At 41.2% G+C, this 15,257-nt stretch overlaps 1 protein-coding gene across 3 annotated transcripts in view; it reads left to right on the plus strand.

Annotated features, from left to right (window-relative positions):
* The window catches only part of rap1gapb (RAP1 GTPase activating protein b), a 94,263-nt gene that overhangs the window by 18,371 nt on the left and 60,635 nt on the right, over positions 1 to 15,257 (plus strand). For 2 of the 3 annotated variants that reach the window (XM_047583398.1, XM_047583402.1), the window contains exon 2: positions 5,290 to 5,330. The gene's annotated coding sequence lies outside the window, so the exon portion shown is untranslated. Of the gene's footprint in view, positions 1 to 4,472; positions 4,494 to 5,289; positions 5,331 to 15,257 lie in introns of those variants that run through there. The other variant, XM_047583399.1, reaches the window with a different exon arrangement.

Here is a 15,257-nt window from a genome sequence, read left to right on the forward strand (position 1 = left end):
GCAGACAGGCGAGTGAGGAGAGCAGAAAATGGATCTGAAAGATACAGCATTGGTCAAGGCAACAAAGGAAGGCAATCTGGACTAAATCTCACCTCAGTGTTTGCTTGTTCAGCGATGTGGTACGTTGTGTTCAATGTGAAGTACAAAATTTGAGTACTGCAGTCAGGTGTGCAGACAGACACAAAAAGAAAGCACCAAGAAACAAGAGACACGAGGATACGGAAAAGAGACGGCAGAAAGAAATGGGAACAAGTAGGCATAGAAAGACCACGACATAGCCTGCCATACAAAGTTTATTTTTAGAAATAAAACTGATCTTCACAGTTCAGAACATGTTTATCCCCTCTTTGAAAAGTAGGTTCACTGTGTACACAAAAGTGACAAAGCAGCAAAGTGTGGCGAGCTATAATGTCAGTAAGTCGCCTCAAGCACAGTGATGGTCATGGTGATGTCATTCTTTTTTTGTTTTTTAGTGTTAACAAGTGAACCAAATGCATGTGATTGGTCGATGCATCACCGGGTCATTGCAGTGTTGAAAAAAGCTGGAGCCAGCACAAGTCGCGATTTCTAGCGCGTCACGCAACAAGTGTCACTTTGTCGCTTGATATCAGCAGCTTACACTGAAAATGAATTGTGGCTTGTTGCTTTTCGACCACGAGTGAGAATACATCCTTAAAATTCTGAATCCAATTGACATCACTAGTGTACATTGTATTCCACTTTTTAAAATGTCAACTTGACCTGTGACTTTTATTAGTTGTATGGATTGACGCCGTTGTAATAATAATAAAAAAAAAAGAAAATCATTCACTTTTACATCAGCAGGTCATGGTCATTTGTCTGTTCAAAGACACTTGGAGAAAATTAGTTTTGCAGTGAATATTCCACTTGTAGGACACACTGACACACAACATATAACCCAGACAGTGCAAGGAATGGGAACTGTATAAATACTATTAATATGCAAAAATCCAACACAAGTGTGCAATACATTAAGTCCTGGTTAAAAATAAATTCCTAATCATGACAGAAATTTAGAGCAGGCCATATTAAACTCTGATGTTTTGTTGACTCATCCATCCACCCCACCTCCTCTCTAAAAAACCTTACTTCCTATTTGGAGGACATGAATATAGAGCCCTTTGTGGCCTACGTCACTGTGACGTCACAATGTTAACTGGAGGCAAAACAGAGGGAAGCTTGAGCCAAACGCTGTCACTTTCAACCATGAAAATGTCGCCTTGCTGTATTTTCTGGTGTCAAAACTGAAAAATCAAAAACACTAACTTGAAGTTTTATTGCATACCAGCCACTGCCTGGATAACATTATGGGTTAGAATTAACTGTGACTACAATTATGTTAAGTTAATCATTACTTGGGGGATTCTTGTTACACCTTAATGCTAACCGCTAGGCTAGCTAAAGCAACGTTAGCTGTGTGTTTCAGGGGTGTCTTAGCAGAAGTTCCACATTGGTTCCACTTGCTTGTAATATCTTTGTTGGAGAGGCTTCACTTGATAAAGACAGACCAGACCTTGCCCCCTCTGTGTCCTCCTTTGGTCAAATCATTCATCCAGTGAGTGAGAGTGTAGGGGTTGGTGAATGCCGTCTCATCAGACAGACAACTTTTTTAGAATAGCACTCATGGCCACGGAGAGTGGGTGTATTAGTATATTCTCTAAAATATGTGTTTTCTTCGTCCATTCTTGCCAAAACAGTCCATTAAAATATACTCACGGCAGTTTACAGGCTATAATGTTTGAGACATTTTGCTTCCAGCTAAGCCCCGCCCCTCAAAAAATGTCAAATTGTCTACAAACTGTGCAGGGGTCTAATAAACGCCTAAAGAGTGTTGTTTTAGAGAATTTGCCCACTGCCTCTGTTTGGAGACACTGTCTCAGATGAGGAGTTTATAATAGCATTTCACTCACTCTAAAGAGTGAAGATGAACCAAAACCAGACAATATTTTTTTTCCATTCAAACATAAACAGCAGTATCAATTCTTTTTCTACATCCATTTCTTTGAATCATTGCTCCACAAAACCTATCCTTTGGGTGCTATTTGGCAAATATGAACAATAATTGTGAAGACTTTGTTTACGTCACCATCCGCCATGCTTTCATGTTCTACCTTCTGGCTGCTCATTGTTTCTCCCTCTCATCCTCCAAATGTTTTCTATGCCTGCAGCTTTCAGGGACATCTGCCCTTGCCAGCCATCGCTTCAATGTGTTTTATTTCCTTCATTGTTGTGTTGTGTCAATCCTCGGGGGAGGTTAGCCAAGGCATGGTATCAAAAATTCATTAAAAACACTATTTGACGACTTCTCATTGAGCTGCTGAATGCTATTACTGCAGCAGATATTCACTCATCCAGCATTTATTGACCTATTGCATGTTGTGCTTTTCTGGTTTGTTCTTGTAAAATTTAAAAGGTGATGGTGTACTTGTGTCAAAGCGGCAGCCCTACACAAAGTTTAGGATCCTCGCCCTCCATCCTGCTTCGATTTGTGGAGATGTTTCTGTGCGAGAGGGATGAGAGGAGCTTTCTGCTAAGCTGGAGCGTGTGAGCGGAGCTTTCCGAGCTTTGTGCTGTAGTGTGGGCGGTGTTCTTGCTGAGAGGTTTACAGCTGGCTTTTTATTTGTGTCTTGCGTTTGTTGTAGGTTTGAGAAGAGCATACTGTTCTGACCCTGGTGTCCAGTCGCAGTTGGCATGAGAGGGATTTCTTTTTTTTTTTTTTATCCTAGGAACAAAAGTAGCAAAGTGCTGAATGACTCAACCTGTGCAGTATTAGCTTGAAGATATTTGACGCAGATCTTGCAGATAATCCTACAGACTAATGGAGGATTACCTCAAACATCCGACAAATCCACACCGATTCATTCCTGATATTATTGCACTTGTAAGAGTAATTATATGCTGCATTAGACACTGTGTGTTGTATGAGAAAAATACTTGAATATTGCCTCCAAATCCACTAGATCAAGTAAACTTTATTTGTGGAGCACTTTCCATAGAAAAGATGCAGCCTAAAGTTCTTTACATAACACTGAGGAAATGCTGTCCCACACTCACCACTTTGAAATTAAGGAATCCCAAACTGATCAAGTATATGTGGGACGCACTGGAACAATCCTGATCCACAGAGGCCCCTCCCCTCTAGCCCCGCCCCCGCTAACAACAACAACAACAAAGAGGCACCAGTTATACTGTATGTCAAGGTGTAGATAGAAAAGCAGAATATGTTTTTTTCTTTCCCTACTGATCAGTCCTCCCCTGCTGCAGCCACATGGATGGATGTGCTGTGGGTTTTTTCTCCTGAAAGCCGATTGTGAAGCAAACTACGTGAGCAAAATTCAAATAAGACAATTCTCAATCATTTTATCAAGCTCAAGGCTGACTGAGAAATCTGTCTTCTGAAATAGTCACCCAGGTTTACTTTCTCATTAGTCCTTGTGTTTTGTCCTTTATGTTCAGACGTTATTTAGATTATTATCATTCATTTTCTCCACCTGAAACGCGGCCGTATCGGACAAGATTATCTCGTTTCTCTCATCGAGACATTGTGATTACAGTTGTGGTTGACTCAATTACGTTCTTTCCTTTTCCATTTTCGTCTTAGCAGAATAGGTAAATTAAGATAAGTGGAGTAGGGTGATTAGCCCCACCTCATACTGTTAATTATGATTAGTGACACAATCCCAGAGATATCCTGGGAGTAAATACTGGGTTTGGCTGTTATTTTTCTGTGAGAATCCACTTTAATGTCATTTCTTTGTATATTCATGATGCATAATTCTATAGACACATCTGTGTTGTATCTAGAATCCAGTCTAGAAAACTCATATCAGGTTTGAATCCAAACTGTTCAGTATATATTACTATCCTGATGGGTAGGTTCTATATTTCTCCTTCTTGTTGACACATTGTGTCTTTCCCGTCTGGTTGTGCTCAGCCCCAAACCTGCTGAAGTCATACTCCTCTGCAAACATGGTATAAATAGTTTTAAAAAGGTTTAGTCATATTCAGAAACTGCAGGGGAGTTTCGTAAGGTTTTCATAAGTTAGTTACATAAAAAGGATTTGCACTCGTTAAGGACTATTTTTAGTTGTGTATCGTTACACGTTATTGCCCTAGCGTGTATTTAAGGCAGTCGGCGGGCGTATGTGGAATACGGATTGAAACAGAGTACCCGTGCTCATTGCAATGATGACTAATGAAGGTCGCACATGCTGAATAAAGCCCGCCTCAAAGTTCTGGGTACATTTTTAGAGTTTGAGTGATGCAACAGCACCAGAGGATGTGGCAGGTTTTTCCAGATGCTATTTATAGAACATTCAGTTGTTGTGTAAAATAAAAAGAATGACGGATCCTCCTTTATCCGTAGGATCTTGAGGAGTCGGTGTTTGGAGCTCATCGTGGCGTTGTGGCAAAGCCCGACCCTCTGAAATCTTCCGGCTAATTCAAAAAAATAGCAAATGAGCGGAGCTGAGGTGAGCTGAGGATGCCTTTGAGGTAGACGACTAGCAAGCTGAGACGGCACCTAGCAGTCACTGAAACATGCCGCACCCTCAAGTATGCAGAACATTTGAATGTATTTTAAGCTGCAAATTGATCCCTAGTAGCCACCCCTTTTTCACACAGGCTTCTTCAGATTCATTGATGCCTAACTGAATAGCAAAACTGAAGGATAAATGAAATATTTTTTAGAAAAAATATCTTTCTCTTGTCCTTGTTTCCTTCGTCTTTCAATAAATCCAATATTTCATGCATCTTGCCAACATTCTCGCACACATTTTTTTTTATCTCAAGGACAGAACTGTCACGGTGGCTTAGCTCTGGCATTAACCCTACAGTTAAACGCCTGTCTGAGTTTCTATTAACCTACACAATAGGACCGCCCCGCTAATTTTCACAGCTCCACTTTAGCAATAATTGATATTCATGATGTGTGTTCTTGCAGCTGCTACTTAAATTCACTGTACACCGAATCGTGGGGGTGAGTGGTGGGGGTTTCGATCCTGTTGGGGACGTGTGCTGTATTTAAGTCAACAAATATGTCAAACTGCGGGCAACTACAGAAAACCAAGGTGATGGTTACTGTGGAGTTAATGAGATGTGATTCATTGCGTAATCCACTGACAAACGATGTGCCATTAATTGTTAAATGGGTAGTTTCATCCAACAGACTGCTCTTCTAATGTTTGTATTTCCACTGTAATCAATGAACCTTTTTTTATTTATTTTTTTAATGATTCCTAAGATTTGTCTTTTTTTCTTTTTCCAAAGGAGCAACGGACAAGAGGCGCCTGACGCTCGGCCCGTTGCAGGTAGGCAAGCGTTGAGTCATTTGCTCTGTTCACAAAAAAAAAGAAAAAAAAAGGCAGAATTCAGATGCAAGTTATTCTTATCTGCCCTGCAGGATGGTGTTCAGAGAACTGAAATGAGAAAAAGAAAAAAAATGTACGCATACACACAATGTTGTGTTTCCACTCTGGGTATCAAGCTGCCATGTAGTGAGAACGCTCCAGGTCACTCATTTCCTGTGGTGTTTGAGATGGCTGTGGCCCGTATTTGTTGAGATTATTGCCGCTACATGGAGTCGGCAGCAGCAGCAGAGGCAGCAAGCAGCATGCAGCCTTTTAAATCCTGTTGTCTTCATGCAAACTCAGAGCTCTGGCACATTTCCCTAAGAAACATGTGATAATTTTAAAGGTTTCCGTGCACAGCCTTATAATTACTGAGCTGTCTGGTGGCTAATTATGGAGGAATCATGCTCTAACCTGAGATGTAAAGCATTTGTCTTAAAATAGTGTTTTTGCACTTTTTTTTTTTTTTCTCATTGTCTCATTTCTTTGTGCTGTTTCATTTAAGCCACATATTTTTTCCAAGACACTTGCATAGTGCGGTAAAACTTCTGTGATCTCCTTTTAATTTCTGGCTTCCCCTGCTACCTTTTTATTTCTCAGGTCCTTTTTCGGTCCATTTTGGTCATGTTTCATTTTTTTATATTTTCCAAAATAATGATCACATGCTGTAACACGATGATGATTCATAATTCATAAAATAATCCTTGTAGTTGTTATACACGTCCATGTAAACCCGGCACACTCCTCTCTCGTCATCTGTCATGTCCCCCTCCGGCGAACTCTGGTGAGCTTTGACAACTTCTCAAGCTCCGTATTATTTCCAATATCAGGGCTGAGTGCTCCTACCGTTGAGTCGTTGACAGCCAAGGTGCAGGCTACTTCAGTAAACAACCACACAACCTGTGTTGGTTGCCTGTGTACTTTAGGTTGAATAATTCATGACTTAGCCTTGTGTCAACTTTGGTTACCAGGTGCAAAAAAAACAAAAAACAAACACTGTACACTGTGTGGATTGCCAGAGGTGTTTTACATGAAACTGACAGTCTTTTGCAATGGTCATTAATGAGGAAAATAGCAGAGAATCAGGTTGTGAACATGATTATTTCCACTGGAAAGCATTTCAATTTAACATAGCGATCTGCGGCATCGGTCTTCAACGGAGGTCCGCGACCCCTACGGGGTCTGTGGAGGTACTACAGGGGGGTCGTAGAATCTTTGCTTGATTAGACATTTTTTATATATATTTTTTTTTAATTTTCCCCCATAAATTATTTAAATACGCATTAACATGAATCCAACATATTATAGTTGAGCCGTTAACTCCTTCACCCCACTGTTTCACACAGAGCGCCACACTAGACCTGTTAATCTAAGACTCCTGTACACAGTAGGCCCCGCCCCTATTGCTGTGCCAATCACAAGGCCATATATTATGCGCTGACTCTGTCAGATTCAAATATGTTTATATTTACGGCAGTTGCACAGACACCATACTATTGCACATTAGACATTTAAAAACATGATTATTTGAACCTGTGTATTATTTGAATACTGAATGCAAAATGGTAATAATAATGTATATTTATAAATAGCACTAGGCAGAGTTTAATATAGAACACATATAGTAGATAGGGGGTCCGTACCATCTCCATCAGTTTGGGGGCCCTTGGCCTGAATAACGGTGAAGACCCCTGGTCTACGGGGACTGACTCACTGACTTTGGAGCCAGGCGTTACGTTTGTGTTTGTTCCATCTTTCAGCCTCTTTAACCTCGGGTCAAGTAATGATGCAGTAAGCAGTGCTAGCACAGGGTCCAGATCATTGCTTAAACTGAGAGATGAGCCCATCAAGAAGTGTCTTCATGTCACTTCTATGGGCGCGGCTTGAGGTTTACACAGCACTGCCATCTGTCAGGTGTAAAAATGTCAAAATATAAATGATGGCCAACCCGCGACAGCCATACCTCTTGTGTATCCTTCTGTCAACTGCCTTGTGAGCTCTTTCTTTCTACGTCGCAGCTGGAGGAATCTGGGCATAGACTGGAATTCATTTGTTGAATGACTGATTCTTGACAGTGTTAATTTGTAAGACATTCACATATTTCAGCTTCCACATTTTTGTTGTCTGTGCAGCATTGCAACTTGAAGAACAATCCAGTAGCGATGTTGCAACACTGAACAGAGTCATTTATTTTAACTCAGGCCTCATTATCGGGGTAATTCTGTTTCCATTTAATAGTAAAATGTTAGGTATGTGGAATAAATAGCGGTGTGGGTGTACAACTGTGTGCAAACTGACCAGAAATGAATACAAAGGAGAACAATCGTACTACAAACCTTGAAAAAGCTTCAATTGCTAATGAATTTTTGTCTGTTGCAAAGCAGTGAAATGGCTGAAACGTCTCTTGTTTTTAAAGTGCAGTTTGTTTGCTACGAATTTGTGTTGCACTATGACTCAACAGAGCCTGATTAGAAATGTTCAGACAGGAAGAAATGTCTGTGTTTCTCTTTCATCTCTTCATTGCTCCTGATTCCTATCTTGTTGCTGATAAAAATGCCCCATTGTTCAGAATGGTATGAAATTGTCTATTTAATCATTTGGTAATTGATACATCTATAATGTCAGTCACAAAAGGACTGAACCGCCTGATTCTGAGCAAACTTAACTGTTGCAAGTACATCAAACGCACAAAGATCAGCTGGAGTCTTTTGTTGAAAAGCCATTCTGACAAATCCCTCAGCTGCAAGCGATTTAGTTTTAACCAAAATACGTCGATTGAGCCTCTGACAATAAAACTCCACTTCCCTGAGACAATGCTTTCCAAAGCTTTTTGATGGCGAGTGGGATCACCCTGATAATTTACCAGCATTGCCGACAGCCCACTGGAGCCCTCGGTGACTCTGATTCAAACTCATTCAGGCTCCGCTGTTCGATGTTATGGCTTCTCTGGGGGAATATTACCTTCTCCAAAATAAGCGAGTCATTTCTGTTCATAGATTTTCATCCTTTAGTGCTTTCCTGACGGATAGGTTGCAGACCCTTGCATCATCACAAGGCAGGCTATAACCAAATAAAAATGATAGATACAGATATAGTTATCTCTAATACAGAGTAAAGTTATAATTTGTTATAATCAGCATACAGATATTCCCCAGCGTTTTGGAAGGACATAAAGATGTAATATTGTTGTATAAATAAGGGACCACCTCTCCATTTCTCTGGGAGTAATGTGTATTGGTTTAGTTTTTCTTACATACAGTTGGTGGCCATTCGTCAAGGCTTTTGGAGGGTTGAGAATTTGAAATAAAAGCCCTTCAAGCAACCAAAAGCAATTATAGTAAAGTCCCTTATGGAGTTTATTGTTTAGTCCGAATGTGTGTGTGTGTGTGTGTGTGTGTGTGTGTGTGTGTGTGTGTGTGTGTGTGTGTGTGTGTGAATAATTGAACTGCCCTATTTGTAGTCAGTACGTCCATTTGAGAGTCGGTCATGGTTTTCAAATGGCAGCATGGATTTCTTGATGGATTTTACGAGCACAAGTTAAAACAAATACAGAAACAAAGGCACTGAACCAACCAGAGTAATTTATCATGAGACTGGTCACTGTAGGGAGAAGTCATTATTAACACACATAAGGTATACACAGATCAACCACAACGTTATGGCCACTGAAGGGAAGGGCGTTGGGAACCTTTAGAACAGGGGTGTCAAACATAAGGCCCGGGGGCCAAAACCAGCCCGTCAGAGGGTCCATTCTGGCCCGTTGGATGAATTTGCAAAAATTACACTGAAGATATCAGCTGAAATTTTTTTGATAAAATAAGAAATTGCACTTGAACGTTGCACTTCTTCAGAAATGTAATGTTGTTTGTTACATGTAGCCGTACTTGTTTGCACGAAAGCAAAGGGAAACATTAGGAGTTGTTGTTATTTACCAGGGAATATGCTATTGTGTTACTGGTCCGGCCCCCTCAAATCAAATTGGGCTGTATGTGGCCCCTGACCTAAAATGAGTTTGACACCCCTGCTTTAGAACCTGACGTTCCTGCGGATGTTACTTAGACATGTTCCAACCATCTAGATCAGACCAGATACCCCAACCCATAGCAACAACACTCCAGCAGGAGGCAGCCTGACACAGACACACACACAAAAACAGTTTAGGAATTAACTTAGAATATAACAGTACAAGGTGTTGATCAGTTTGGGATGTACTGACTTTGGAGGCCAGGTCAAGTATCCGTGTTGATGCAGTGGAACAAGCCTGATCCACAGAGGATCCTACCATACTACTTAAAGGCCCCCACCAACAATATCATGTTGCCAGACACCACAGGACACCCTCAGAAGAACTGAAAATGCAGTTTATGCAAAGATAATATTTGCAGTTTAGCGTCTGATACTGAAGTATACTGAAGTCTAGATAGGAAGGTATGGCCCCAGTTATTCTGTAGCAACATGATGATGATGATGATGATGCTGACCCTAACAATTTCTGGCCTTAACAATTAAGATGGGATATCTGTTCATCCTTCACTGGGGACTGCTTTTATATTAAGGCCTTAATCAACAAGTTTCTCTCCAATTTTGACCTTAAACTACCAATAACATGCTGATTAAATGAACTGTGAGCCACCTACAGGCAAAAGCAACATTTTCATTTAAATCCTAAACATAATTGACATTGCTGTGCTAGCACCCATGACCAAGATTAAGTTAAGCTTGAGTTGAATAATAACTCATATCTACTTTTTTCACACAGGCATTATACGCATGATTAGGTGAGTGAGACCTGAAAAAATGGTTTTGGTTTTTGATCTTTTGACAACTATATAATCATGTATGAAAGTAGCCCACATCTGACATAGAAACAGATTTCAGGAGAAGGCACGTAGTGTTGAAGATAGCCTACATGTGGGTGTCATTTGCATAAATATTGAAATTTGCATTTGCTCGATGAAAGATGTCTCAACTCGTATAATGAACAGGAGTAGTTCTAAGATAGAGCCGTGGGGTACTCCACATGTAGGGACATGATCATTAGACAAAGATGTAGATCACAGTGTGTCTTGTCAAGCAAGTGTGAATGAAACCACGTCTGCATTCATTATAACACTCTGGGCCAGTGCTCAGTAGCTAACTGCCACCGACATACAGTCATTTCTGAGATGTATTACATGTTTGTTTTTATACTGCTGTTATAGCTTGCTCATGGAGAAGTATTCCAGAGTCGATAAATTATTTTCATTTGCAGTCAGATGGGTTCGCTGCTCCTCTGCCCGTTGACTGGATGCTTTGAGACCTGCTCTGTATTCAGGGACTCAATCACCAAGCGTATATTGAATTTAAATTGAATTTAATTCTTGCCGTCCTCATGCCCCTGTTTTTAATGTGACCTTGTGTTACCTGTCATCCATCATTTCAAAGCCCATCTAGGACATGATGGATTTGTTTTCAGGCTGAAATCTGGGAGAAGGAGTTGTTTTTTCAGCTCTGAGTTGGGGAGTAAAAATCATCCGGTACATTAAGACACATGTGCTTGTAAGTATAAGTATACACCTTGATGGGCTGCTAGCATCAAAAATGTCGGTATTTGGAGGGTATTTCTGAACAGAATATGCAGAATCCTAAACTTTAACACATACTATAATAATATTTGCCCATGTGTGCACAAACCAGAATAAGAACATTTCAGTGATGCTTTCAGCTTGCAAACATATGGTGGTTAAGTGGCTCCAAAGTGTGTGTGTGTGTGTGTGTGTGTGTGTGTGTGTGTGTGTGTGTGTGTGTGTGTGTGTGTGTGTGTGTGTGTGTGTGTCACTAAGTCGCTTCATCGTAAGGACAATTGCAGCACTGCCCAGCTGGAGTCCGGCTGCACTGAAAGGGTCAGGGCCACAGCAGGGACTGGACATTGCCTGCACCATCAGATTTAGTGAAATGCCACAGTGGGAACAAAAGCAAATGAAAGAGCTGCTCTGCACTTTGATGCCACATCTAAAGTCGAGGACCATTGCCAAGAGGCATAGAGCAGTTGGAACACAGTGATCACACAGAGGGCATTCACCATTCAGGCACACCTCAGGTTGGTAATTTGTGGAAATACTGCATACACATGTTCAGGTAGTAAGGCTTTTAGAGAACTGCCTCTAATTAGGTGTAGGATGCATCATTTTGGGAAGCTTGCCTTAAGCTCAGCTGTATCTAAATGAATTAAATGAGATATTTCCATGCTTGTAAGAATAATGATACTAGTAGTTTTTGTAAAACAAGATCAAGGAATCTCCTTCTATGAGTTACACTTTAAATCAACAAGGATATTCAGGAAATATGTCATTGTACCGTTTATTGTACTATAATAAACAAATAAAATGGTTGTCGTTTTGAGCATACATTTATAACAGTTTACCGCCATTCACTATGACTTATGCTCATTAACATCCATCACTGAGCACTTGACTGTTTCCCTGCACACACGCATTACGTGTCTAATTTTTTTATCAGGACTTGTTATAGCTGATGTCCACATTGCTTCAGCTCTCAACACCACCGACATCATCAGCAGCCTACAAATGCACAACACAGTTCTTTATCCTGGGTCCAGTGTTGCCGGGAGACAGCAGCATCCTCACTTTCCCTGGTTGGGAATGGTTTCTGTCAGGCAGGTAATCACCGCTTCAGCGTCTTGTTTTGAGATTTAGCTAAATCTTAAATTGGTCCTCATTCGTTTGATCTGAGTGCGTGCCACATCTCTTGAACACACTAAAACAAAACATCCCAAGAATGAACACCCAGTTGGGGAACTTTCTTCTTCATTTTAATTGGTGATTCTAAATTGACTGTAGGTGTGAGCGTGAATGGTTGTCTGTCTTTCTGTGTTAGCCCTTGGCGACCAGTCCAGGGGGTTCCCCACCTCTCGCCCGATTACAGCTGGAATAGACTCCAGCAACCAGAGGACAAGTGGTTACAGAAGATGAACATGAGAGTGAGGATTTCTCTTAACCTCAGATCGCAGTATACTTACAGAGGTATTTGTTTCTATACTGGCCCTGATGAAATATCTTTCCAATGTGACTAAAGCAGAGGAGAAGTGAGTCTGAAGTCAAACTATGGTAGTCAGAGTTCAGTGAATCAGTACAATCGAAAAAAAGACCGAAGAGAAGAAAGTTTACAGAACAAAAGTTCTGAGGCCAAACAAAGATCACTGCTCTACTCTAAACTAAACGTTCAAATACAGCACATAATATTTTTACCAAGGAAATGAATAAATTTTACATGATTCAAGAGAAGTCAGCTATGTATGATGGTGTGTTGCTCTCCCTAGCTTCCTAGCCTCCTAATAGCTAATAGTAACTCTTTATGTTTCGACTTTTGGTGGAAGAGTATTGACTACTGTCGTCTGCTGGTATGAAGAGGTGCAGAACGCAAGTTGCAGTTGTAACAGTTGGCTGCAGTTCTTGCAGTGCATCCGAGCTGCAGCTGGCTTTTGTTGCTGATCTGTCCATACCTTTCCAGACCCATAAATCCAATGACGATGGCACAAAACAAAGACAGAGAAGAGAAAATCTTCTCCTTCAAAAGGCTGGAACAAAGGAAATGCAATAAATTTTAATCCAGTATCCAGTAAATCCGGTTACTTTAAGGTGCCTGTGACCAAATGTGTCTTGTATTGTTTCATCTATGGTGACAGCATGAGCTATCACCATAGTTTTATTTCATTTAACATCCAGAATTTAGGTCACTTAGAGATAATCGCACAGTTTGGCATTTCCTATGACAGCCCTTCTTCCTCCCTTAGATACTTAAATGTCATTATTTTTATTACAGTGACAGGTAATTTGCATAAGAGCAGTTCCAAATTAAGTGTTACATCCAGAGATGCCAAGAAGAAAGGGGAAAAAAAAACAAAACCTCTTGCCTGGTAGACACATTTAGCATCGACAGCCTCCTACTTTAGTATTCACCAACACATCCTGTACCACACAGCTGTTACCATATGTCTGATCGTTCCTTTTAAATGCTGCTTGAAGTCTAAAGAACCTTCAGTCTGGTAGCAGAGGCCAGGAAAAAGGTGAAGCTCTAAACAGCCCGTGCAGGTTACGTTGATGGAGTTGACAGTGGACAGACTCCAAGCTCTAGATGAATGATTGTTCTGATGCGGCTGCATGATAAGAAATTTCTCCCAGGCTCCTCTTGTTCCCTGTCTTACCCACTCATTTGGATAAATCAAAATCAGACCCTAAATGAGTATCTGTTGCTTGTCTGTCTGCAGAGTCATTAATCCAAGGATGTGGCCCGCGGGAAGTTGCTCTCCTCCCGTCTGACTCAGTAGTTGTTACATGAAAAACTACCTTTGTTTGTCTCCCCCTCCTCTCCGCTCTCTGCATCTCTCTTTATTTGTTCTAATGGGCTCTTGCTCCTGGTTTTCATCCCCCCGATGATGAGTTATGTGTCCTGCTGGGGGTATTTCTGTGGGATAGTGTGTGTTGCGGTGCTGTAAATTGTTACATTATACCGTCCCCCTACATTGCTCTAAGCACACATTCACAAACTCTCCCACTCTTATAGCGTGATTTGTGAATCTTTTTTTTTGTCTCCACTCCAACGCGCTGTTAATGATTGTGAATATGGGTGTACAAAGACGGATGGAGTTGAAGTAAAGGCGACTGGGTCCTGTCTTGTCTTATCATGCTGTATATGTATCCAGTCTGAGGCACCGTCTCTCTTTTCTCCTCTCTCTCCCCAATTTTCTTCCCTGTGACTTCACCACATCCCTCTGTTATTATGGCCCGGAGAGGAGTTGTGAAATTTATGACATTCAGATCTAGAGGGGCTGTGGTGATGGAAGACGAGAATAGTCTCCCGTGTTCCTGCTGGATTCTCTTTGATGAGCAAGTTACACAAGCTTCCCTGATAATCTGCTGTCGCAATTTGTGGCAGAGAAAGAGAGAATCTCATTTGTTGCATTTGGTTACGGAGCAGCGGCTGCCTCTGCAGTGCCTGTTCCTGCTCAATAACATTACAACTGTACTGACCAGCAATGTGTGCACAACCTGAAATGGAATAATGGACAGCGTTACGGAGATAAAAGGAGATAAAATCTTAATGCTTTGTTCGTGAGCTGCTGCGTCTCATACACTCTTTTCTCACTGCTGTGAAACTCATCGTCGGCGGTAGACTCGGTTGCAGCGGAGCCTCTCTGCTTAAAATTCAGAGTTGTCTGTGTCAAACCGAGCTCTCAAACAACCCCTGAGACACTCTCCGCAGCTTGAGCGGATGAAAAGTAGTTCCCCTGGCTAACAGCGAGGGGTAGTGTTGCTCAAAGACAACTTCATTAGTCTTTAGCCCTCTTTTTTCTTTGGATATCTGTTTCCTGTTTCCTATTCTCACATAAAACCCTGACTTACACCAGCTGATTGTTCAGCTTCACAGGGAGTAGGGAATGGCTTTTGCCATTTGTACTACTAAAATGTGGAGGTTGCTATTCAATGGCCTCCAAACTACAAAAGACTTAACTTTGAATTTAATTCTTTAATTCACTGCTGATGATTTGGTCATGCTGACCTTGTAGAGTTGTTAAGCTGTAACAAAGATTATTATTGTTTTTTACAAAGTCCAGCTAAAAGGAAACGGCCACATTTTTGTGGGCATTTGAGGTCACAGAGTTGGGGCGTGTTGCCTTTGCGATCTTGTCAGGCGTGTAGCTGTGCACACAGCTGGTAAATATTTAATGGGTTCGTGTCCTGCTTTGCTGCTCCCACTGGGCAGGAACTGTATTGTAAGTTTGTAATACCCCTTTAGCCGTTCAGTTCCTGGTAAGAAGAGCTTTTTTGTTCTTCTGTTCTCACCTGGAAAGAATGTGAGTGTTTGGACATCTAATTTATAGAGGAATGT

The sequence above is a fragment of the Mugil cephalus genome, chromosome 4 (assembly GCF_022458985.1).
Source record: "Mugil cephalus isolate CIBA_MC_2020 chromosome 4, CIBA_Mcephalus_1.1, whole genome shotgun sequence".
NCBI classification, from domain to species: Eukaryota; Metazoa; Chordata; class Actinopteri; order Mugiliformes; family Mugilidae; genus Mugil; species Mugil cephalus.